Source organism: Leopardus geoffroyi, chromosome A1 (genome assembly GCF_018350155.1).
Source record: "Leopardus geoffroyi isolate Oge1 chromosome A1, O.geoffroyi_Oge1_pat1.0, whole genome shotgun sequence".
Classification (NCBI taxonomy): domain Eukaryota; kingdom Metazoa; phylum Chordata; class Mammalia; order Carnivora; family Felidae; genus Leopardus; species Leopardus geoffroyi.
In genome coordinates, this window is record NC_059326.1 from 76,260,861 (window position 1) to 76,269,388 (window position 8,528).

General features: G+C 42.0%; 1 pseudogene; it reads left to right on the forward strand.

Moving 5' to 3' along the window:
- The first annotated feature begins 3,525 nt into the window (after positions 1-3,525).
- LOC123610746 lies at positions 3,526-4,116 on the forward strand (annotated as a pseudogene).
- Positions 4,117-8,528: the final 4,412 nt, after the last annotated feature.

An 8,528-nucleotide genomic window follows, 5' to 3' on the forward strand; every position in this document is an offset into this window, starting at 1 on the left:
ATTATAGTGACTGGAATAAAGAATAAGAAAGTAGTATTAAGACTAGGAAATCAACCTCAAAAATTAATTTTTTCAAATTTTAGAAAACTAAAATCATTTACATATTTTAATTTTAGGCTTTTCTGATTTGCATTGAAAATGTTGACAACTACAAACATGTCCTGTCTCTAAGAGGTCAAATAATTCCAGCAAGTGTTTCCAATAAAGCATGCTACATACATATCGATAAAATGAGTATAGTGGATACACAGAAAGCTAACAGCCACACCTGTAAATAGGTAAGCACTTTTAGCAAACCATTTATTGGGCTCAGCTTTATACTTTCATTAGCAATCTTTCCCATTGCCTTGTTTGTGGTCATACTCTTTTAGCTCCTGACTGTTGACTAGTTACAAGAAATTCATGATGGAATTCCATATAAATCAAATTCCGTACAAATTCACAGACCTGACATTTATTGGGGATGTCTCCACCCCTGTAGTTTTTCTGTACATTGATAACAACTTTAAGTGGGGCCTCTGGTCTTACTTAAAGTAAAAAGAAGAGAAAAACATTGTCTTTAACCATAGATGCACAAATAGAAGTGTAAATAGTAAGAGTGCGACAACGAACATCTTACACATTGAAAATACAGGCAGAATTGTTTGGTCTTGAGAATGTAGGGCACAGGGGTTCATGCAGGTTCTAGGGCTAAAGCATGACACGATCCAAGTGGTATTTACTTTAGCAAAGATTTGTCTGATGCATCAGGGAAGGTGGAAAAGCAACAGAGGCTCAGGCATCATTAGGTGGCGCTTAGTGTGACAAAAGAGATGAGGCTGTGTAGAGACATTTAGTCATTAGAGATGGATGTGAAGCTTTCATATGCACCGTATTCTTGGAAGACAACAATCTTCACACAGTGGTGCGTGTTGGGCTCAGAGAGACACTCGTCAAACACACTACTGCCTTCATTTTATTTGAGACTGAAAAAGAATAATAATCCTTAAGATGTTCCACATGTGCTTTTCAAAAGCTCTTGTAGCTAAGCCAATAAACCAATTAGATCAGCCTAAACAAATTCTTACCGTTTTGAGAATTTCCTGTACCTTATGCATGTGTAAACATTTAAGCCATTATAAACATTGCAAGAGCAGAGAAACACAGTTCAGGCATCTGTTTGTTGAGTGAAGTTCTCCCAATTTTCTGTTTCCACGAGTTTCATAAAAATTCTCCTGGAGAAGTATCAGTAGATGAAAACAAACAAACTAATCCAAACAACTGTGGATCTACCATGTGGACAGTAAATTGTTATAAGCACTGCAATTCCATGATTTATTAGTCCTAGATGTCCATTACTGTGGTATAGCTTACTCTGAGGGTGCACTACGAAAGAGAAAGAACTAATTTTCTTAGGAAATAATTCTAAGTATGCAAACACACACACTTATGTATACACCTTCACAAGTCTTATAAAAGAAATATTTAATTAAAGGGTGTTCTCTCTAACAAAGAGAAATCAACCAATCCATATTGCTTTGAATTAAGCACCTAAAGATAAGTCATTAAAAAAATAACAACAACAACTACAACAACCCTTCTATTTGTTCTGTGATTTACATTTTACAAAGTATTACTACATACGTATTTGGTCATGATGATAGTGACCAGGATGAGTATTTCTGTCTTGGCCAGGACAATGACTTGGGTTTCCAATAGAAATAGTTTAAAGGGTACACTATAGGGGCGCCTGGGTGGCGCAGTCGGTTAAGCGTCCGACTTCAGCCAGGTCACGATCTCGCGGTCCGTGAGTTCGAGCCCCGCGTCGGGCTCTGGGCTGATGGCTCAGAGCCTGGAGCCTGCTTCGGATTCTGTGTCTCCCTCTCTCTCTGCCCCTCCCCCGTTCATGCTCTGTCTCTCTCTGTCTCAAAAATAAAAAAAAAATAAAACAAAAAAATAAAGGGTACACTATAGACAAATACGCACTATTTGTTAACACGGGACCTTAACTTTCAAGCATTCTGCTCAACTCCCCTCCGTGACCTCCCCACACGACCTCCATTGTCCCCCGCCAGATTCAGGGTCTAAGGCATCACACTGAACATATAACATTTTCTTGAAGCCTTGTTTTTATCCTAAATATTTGTATGTGAATTTCAAATATTCTGCCTTAATGTGTCCATATTCATCATGATATAAATGGTTCTCCCCTGCCTTGAAATCTTTTGGGAAAATGTAGCATGTTGATCATGTGGCTTTAAGTAGACCAGCATACAATGTCACATATGGCCAGCTTAATTGGAGAAGCACTTCTATAATGCTGAACTATCAGACCCCAATGGACTGAAGTAGGTGCAGAAAGAGTACTCAGCCCCAAATATCCATCTCTCTGCCTGTTACCTTGGTACCCACTTATCCTTCTGGTAGGGGTGGGGAAAATATTAGGAGGCAACCGTCAAGGGGAAGAGATCCTGGTCCTTTTAGTGCACCGTGCAAACGGACCTCCCAGGGAGAGGAGAGCAGAATAATGCAATCCAAAAGGAGGAGCCAAAAGGAGACACACAAAAAGAAGAACAGAGTTGACCTACTATGGCAACAAAAAAGCTTTTGGTATTTCTACATTCTTAATTTTCAGGTCTCACTTCTTAGGGCTATCACCATTTGCATTTTTAATCCCGACCCATTAAAATGCTTCCCTTTGGGGACTAAATTGGACCCTTTTTCCTCCCAGAGGCTGGATTTTGACTACCATCATTCCCATACATTTTGAACTTTCTTCTGTCAACACCAGGAGCTTCACAATTAACCACAGATATTGTTTTCTACAAAAGGGAGATTGACACAATATGATATAGTCTTATCTAAAACATTAGGAGATTAATTCTCCATCTTTGCCATTTCTTCCGCAAATCAACCTGGGGTCAAGGGATAACTCAGCTCCTTAATGTCTTCTGATTTTCTCCTTTGGGGGACATCTAGAAGTTACTGAATTGAATCAGGTCATTGCTTTAATAATTTTTACCAAAGGCCCCATTGTACGTTCTACCAAAAAACACCTTCTATTTATTTGTCATCTCCAGTCATGATCCTGTGCCACCAGATCCATTAAACAGGTTATGCGATGCATAGCAGATGATAAAAAATACCTAATGCATGCCAACCCTTGGGTGAGTGTCAGGGGTTAGGGTATCCAGGAGGGGACTGGGCCAAAGGAGCTGCGCTTGGGCCACGTGGAAACTGCTGTGCATCCCCAGGCCCCAGACCCTGGCCCTGTGCCCCGCAGACATGCAGGGCCGGGGTCATGCAGAGACACAAGAGGGACAGACAGGTGCCTATCCCACTGTACTGTGCCCATGGCACCTGCAATGGACTGAGCTGGGCCCAGCCTTTCCCCCTGTGCCAGATACCCCGTTGGGGGACTCCAGACCCTCCCTGTGTGGCCTAGCCCAGGCTGCCCCAGTCTCGCCGACCTCAGCCCCATGTCCTGCCACCTGCTGGCTCTGGAGTCAGCACCGGGTCTCAGCAGAAGCCCAGTGATGCCCCAGAATGGGAGACGAGCCAATCTGTGGGCAGACTAGAACCAGCTCCATTCAACATTATCACTAGTTATTTGATAACAACAGAACTCTACTAGGTGCGATTTATATCTATTTTTATTTTTTTAATTTTAGGTAGAGAGTGGGAGCAGGGTAGAGGGGCAGGGGGAGAGAAAGAGAGAATCTTCAGTAAGTTCCATGCTCAGCGCAGAGTCCAACAGCAGGGCTGGATCCCATGACCCTGGGACCGTGACCTGAGTGGAAATCAAGAGTCCCACACTCAGCCTACTGCATTACCCAGGTGCCCCTAGGTGCAGTTATATTGACAGTCATGCCTTATATGGGAAGGACAGCAATTCCATTGGAAAGCTGCCATTGTGGAAAAGTTGTCCAGCTTTCTGTTCCAGAAAATCCAGCATAGCAGCACCACATAGACCTGAGCCAGCCAGCCGGCCACGTTGTCAGCATGGTTGTGGGCCAGCTCAAGCCCAGTGAAGACCCCATCATGGGGTTCTGCCAGATGTTCCCACTGAAGAACTTCAATGGTGCATGGGTTTGCTCCAATGGCATGTTCAGGCTTGCCCTGCACAACTTCAGCTGACCTCTTTCTTCCCAGCCCGGCACTCTTCTTATTTTCTCCTCGTCCTCTTCCCGACACTATGCATATGTCTCCAGATGATGGAATCCCCCAAAGCAGCAGGGCAGAGGTGGGAGCGGGCTCAGGGCACAGCAGCGACAGGTATCCGTGTGGTGTTTGGATGCTAGATTAGTTGCATCTGACGAGTTTCCAGTGCCTGCCTTGGAAAGACTGAAGTAATGCAAAAAGTTGTCTTTTGTTTATTTTTGTTTGAATCTACTGACAAGTTGCTCAGTAATCCAAAGACGTGAAGGGGAAAACATCTGCTTCTCCCCCAGACATTGATTTGTTCGGATGTTTCAATGCCCCATGATACAAAAAAAGCCATGAAATCTTTCTTTCAAAAAACCACACACACACAAAATAAACCCAATCTCAATAAAACAAAGAATCTGGCAACATCTCTGTGGGATAAGTAACCATATTTATTTCCACTTAAGGATCAACACACACAAGTTAATTCAGTTACTGTGGGGAATCCAGCTAATCCACAGAAGAGCCAAAATTCAAACCCAGGTCTGATTTGGGGAAGTAAGTCCTTCATAATTTTACTGTCCTGTGTCTTTCCCTTTACTACTTATCCCAGAGAATTTAAACTTTAAATGTTCTTTTCCAATGTATCTAATGTTCCTTTAATTCCTCTTTTCCCCACAATGTATGCAAGCAAATGAAAAAAAAAAAAAGCATTTTATTACTGTTTCTTTATTTAGAGACAGAGAGAGCCAGAGAGAGAGGGAGAGAGAATCCCAAGCAGGCTCTGCACTGTCAGCACAGAGCCTGCTGCAGGGCTCGATCTCACAAATTGTGAGACCGTGACCTGAGCCGAAATCAAGAGTCCAACACTAACTGACTGGGCCACCCAGGCACCCCAACCAAAAGTAATTTTTAAAAAAGGAATGGTCTACCAGTGAAGAAGAAAACCAAGAAAAGGAAGCCTTTGTACTGTTGAAATATTTCTCATTATTTTCAATTAATTTTCTGAACACTATTTAATAAGAAAAAGAAAGAGTAAATAGTTCTAGCCTTTGGCAATACTACTTAAATAAATCCCTCCCTCCATGTTCCCTATAAGAAGACACTATGTTGTTGCTGAAGTATATTTTTACCTTCGAATTATAGTGTATCTAGTCTTCTCTGTAACACAAAGTTCAGAATTCCAAGATTACTTTTTATTATACTTCTAAAATTTTAAGAAATTTAGAGACAGCTGTGGAAAATTGAAGAAAGTCTGTATGGAAAAGCCACTTCCAATAATAAATAAAAGGACTAGGGTGTAGGCATGTGTATATGGTGACAGAGAGTCTAACTGAACTGGAAACCTCCCCAAAGCAGCAATGGCAGCCCCTTGCCCTTTAATAATGTTGATCAAAATTTTTTGTCCTAAGTCATCAAAGTTGTGGCTGATTGGCTAAGTACCTCTAAAAACCTGGAAATTCTGTCAGGTCTAAGTTGAAGTATGCTAAACAGACTAAAAAAAATATCGCTTTCACCCTTAGAAAAACAAACTTTTTATTTTTATTCATTTTTAAATTTTATTTTTATTTATTTATTTTCGAGAGAGAGAGAGATAGACAGACAGAGTGTGAGCAGGGGAGGGGCAGAGAGAGAGAGGGAGACACAGCTTCCGAAGCAGCTCCAGGCTCTGAGCTGTAGGCACAGAGCCCAACGCGGGGCTTGAACTCACGAATCATGAGATCATAACCTGAGCTGAAGTCAGACACTTAACTGACTGAGCCACCCAGGAGCCCCTAGAAAAACAAACTTTTTAGATACTAGTTTTCTATAGTGTCACATAGCAATTTCCTAAGCACCCAATTTCTTCTAGGTGATACCTTACTTTGTTGTTCATTTTATGACCATCACTGTTGTCATTGTCCTTGTCATTTTTGCTATTCCGTAGTACTTCCGTGTTCCTTTTTTGAGCTGGCATGGAGCTTGTTGAGGATGATGCCTTATGATTGGGTAAGTTCATGTCTATTACCATGTGGGTTGTTGCAATAATAGTACTTATCTTCTAGATGGGTTACATAGCATGACAGTAGAGAAAGTAAGACAAAGAGCAGAAGCCTATTGTTTTGTGAAGAAAGTGACAAAAATGATATGGAACCCTGAATATTAATTTTATACAACTTTATGATCAATTTCTAGTGTCATCAAAACCTTTATTTAAAAGTCTTTAGGGGCGCCTGGGTGGCTCAGTCGGTTAAGCATCTGACTTCAGCTTAGGTCACAATCTCACGGTCCATGAGTTCGAGCCCCTCATGGGACTCTGGGCTGATGGCTCAGAGCCTGGAGCCTGCTTCCAATTCTGTATCTCCCTCTCTCTCTGCCCCTCCCCCGTTCATGCTCTGTCTCTCTCTGTCTCAAAAATAAATAAATGTTAAAAAAATTAAAAAAAAAATAAAAGTCTTTAAAGTCCCTTATCATTGGCTATTCAAACATGCTCAACTCTGAATTAAGGTATGGATTGAGTTTATATCTTCTTTCGTCAAAAAAAAAAAATAAATAAATAAACAAATGCCATAGTCTATTTTTGTAAGAAAGAACTTTCTAAACGTACTGGCTTTAAGAAATTAAGAAACAAATTGCTTATATATCCAAGAGCCTTTCCACAGGAAAAGTAAAGATTTATATTATTTCGTGTTTACAGTTTCTTAAAACCAGTCGTACAAACAGACGTGACCCACAGTATGATTTAAAGTAACCTGGAGCACATTTTGCGTGCACGCGCGTGCGTGTGTGTGTGCACACACAGACACATATTTGTTTTTAATTTGTTATATATGTGCCTGTTTGAGACAGTTCACTCTCAATTACTAGCTCACTGTGTTAACAGACTAAAGACTCATTCATAAGGAAATGTATGATGTATACCCTCTACGCGGTGATAGCGACCGCAAGCAGTTTTGGGATATGACTTACGTTACAAAGAGCGCTTGGTGTGCAAATGGAATACGTTGGCCAACCAATTTAGGAAAAATGCATACGAAACAACCTGTTTTCCATAAATATCTTTTTGGTAATATTGGAGATGTAGCAGACATATCTGCAACACGTCCCCATATCTTATTTTATTCAATTGCCAGAAGTCCAAGTTGCACAGAATTAAAGCAACAAGGCCGAATACAAAGCAATAAGGGGTGAGGGAAGTGGATGCCGTGTTGGGCCCCGAATCCACGTGGAAGGATTAGAGGACAGACAGAAGAAGCACAAGATACGTTAACCTGTACATTTTTAGCTTTCCCAATTTGAAACTAAAACCGATCAAATGCAACTGTTTGTTCCCTCCGATTCTACAATGGCTCGCGCACGGATCTTGCCGCTTACCCAAGAACCTTGTTCGTAAGTGGACAGATATTTCTAAACATAAGATTCCAGATGAGCTGCAGCAGATGCCATGTGAAACTCTGGAGAGCGCAGATGGTCTATCAACAGTTAATCAAGTAGCGGGCCCTAAAAGGCCCAAAGACTGCCGTCAACTCTAGGGTCTCTAAAGAGGATACAAAAACTTTTTGAGGGCTTGGCATCAGGGCTTTGTGACCTCACTGGAAAAACCAGACAGCAGTGCGGTGCACACACTCTCACACACACACACACACACACACACACACACACGCACATACACACATGCACGCACAAGCCACACTACGGAGCAGAAGAATGATGCCAAGAGACGGGCAATGGCTTGGGATATGGATAATGAGATCTGAAGTCCTCAGCTCAGATCTTTAGTCTGTGTCAGCATCTTTAATCTTATTCAATGCAACTGGGACGAAAAGTCATTAGCCTTTCCCGTCTGTTTCACATAATTATATAAAACGGGAGCGGGGCCCGCATCCTATTCTTGGATATCCCTGTCTACACTCGTTGGCCCCTAGGGGTTTCCCACCCCAAACCTTCAGAATACACTGTGATTATGAGAACGGTGTTTCATGATAATCAACGCAAACTGGTTTCGCGTGAAAATATCCAAGTCACTTAGCTCTCTGAGCCTGGAGTCCCCCCTCTGTAAAATGGTGTTTGTTAGTTGGCACTGTGGTCTAGGTAGAAATGTGTGCAGACAGAATGAGATCATCTGTGTGCGGACAGAGCACAGCGACACGTACATTATCCCTGCAGAAAAAAGTTTAAGCAGTTGCAATCATGATGATGATGACGGTGGTGGTGGTGGTTTCCTCAAGGTCAATTTCTCATACATTATATCATTATTTAAGTATATAAATCAGTGCCTGGCGCACAACAGGCATTAGATAAATATGTGTTGAAAGAATCAGCACATGTTTGGGGCGCCTGGGTGGCTCAGTCGGTTGGGGCGTCCGACTTCGGCTCAGGTCATGATCTCGCAGTCCGTGAGTTCGAGCCCCGCGTCGGGCTCT